Consider the following 1,841-nt stretch of genomic DNA (forward strand, 5'->3'; position numbering starts at 1 on the left):
CATGAAAGGATGTTGTATTTTGCTAAATCCTTTCTCTGCATCCCATTTATATGATCACAGGATTTTTATCTTTCATTCCATTAATGTGGTGTTCCACACTTATTGATTTGCATATATGTTGAACTATCCTTGTATCCCAGGGACAAATTGCATTTGGTCATGACGTGTAATCCTTTTAATGTGTTGTTGGATTCAGTTTGCTAACATTTTGTCAAGAAGTTTTACATCTATATTCATTGGGTCCATATTTTTCTTCTCTTGTAGTGTCCTTATCTGATTTTGGTATAATACTTGCCTTGTAAAATGAATTTGGAAGTTTTCTCTCTTCTTGAATTTTTGGGAACAGTTTGAGAAGGATTGGTGTTAAGTCTTTTTTAAAATGTTTGTTAGAGTTCACCACTGAAGCCATCTGGTCCTCAGATTTCTTGTGTTGGAAGTTTTTTGATTACTGATTCACTGTCCTTCTTCATTAATGGTCTATTCAGATTTTCTGTTTCTTCCTGATGCAGTCTCGGTAGGCTGTGATTCTAGGAATTTGTCCATTTCTTCTGTGTTGTCCAGTTTGTTGTTTATGGTAGTGTCTTATGATCCTATGTATTTCTGAATTATCAGATGTAATGTCTCTTCTACTTGTAATTTTATTTATGTAAGTCTTGTCTCTTCTTAGTCTAGCAAAGGTTTAGCAATTTTATCATATCAAAAAACCCACTCTTAGTTACCCTGATTTTTTTCTATATTTTTCTAGTCTCTATTTCATTGATTTCCACCTTCTTTTCTTCTTTATGCTAACTTTGGGCTTTTTTTGCTCTGCTTTTTTTAGTTCCTTAAGGTAGTTAGCTTGTTTGGGTTCTTTCTATTTCCTTACTGTAGACATTTATCTCTATATATCCCCCTCAGAGCGTCTTTTGTGGCATTTCATAGGTTTTGGTAGGTTGTGTTTCTATTTTCGTTTGTTTTGAGACTTTTAAAACTTCCATTTTGATTTCTTCTTCAACCCATTGAAATTTCAGGAGTGTGCTGTTTAGTTTTCACACATTTGTAGATCTGCCAGATTTCATATTGTTGATTTCTAGTTTTTTTTTTTCAATACCAAGAGAAATGTATTTTTTTCAGGATATGAACACATTTTATTTTATTTTATTAAATAGTTTATTGTCATGTTGGTTTCCATACAACACCCAGTGCTCATCCCCACAAGTGCCCTCCTTCATGCCCATCACCCCCCTTCCCCTCACCCCCATACCCATCAGTCCTCAGTTTGTTCTCAACATTTAAGAGTCTCTCATTGTTTGCCTCCCTCCTTCTCCCCCTGTTTCCCTCCTTCTTCTCCCCTACGGTCCTCCGTTAAGTTCCTCCTAATCCTCCTATACGTGCAAACATATGGTAGCTGTCTTTCTCTGCCTGACTTATTTCGCTCATAATAACACCCTCAAGATCCATCCATGTTGCTACACATGGCCAGATTTCATTCTTTCTCATTGCCAAGTAGTATTCCATTGCATATATAAACCAAATCTTTTTGATCCATAAATCAGTTGATGGACAATTAGGCTCTTTCCATGTTTTGGCTATTGTTGAGAGTGCTGCTATGAACATTGGGGTACATGTGGCCCTATGCATCAGCACTCCTGTATCCCTTGGGTAAATTCCTAGCAGTGCTACTGCTGGGTCATAGGGGAGTTCTATTGTTAGTTTCCTGAGGAACCTCCACACAGTTTTCCAGAGGGGCTGTACCAGTTTACATGCCCACCAACAGTGTGGAAGTGTGCCTGTTTCTACACATCCTCGCCAGCATCTAGAGTACTCTGATTTGCTCATTTTAGCCACTCTGAACGGCGTGA

This window comes from Hyaena hyaena, unplaced genomic scaffold (assembly GCF_003009895.1).
Source record: "Hyaena hyaena isolate Hyena2069 unplaced genomic scaffold, ASM300989v1 scaffold_1596, whole genome shotgun sequence".
In the NCBI taxonomy this organism is placed as follows: domain Eukaryota; kingdom Metazoa; phylum Chordata; class Mammalia; order Carnivora; family Hyaenidae; genus Hyaena; species Hyaena hyaena.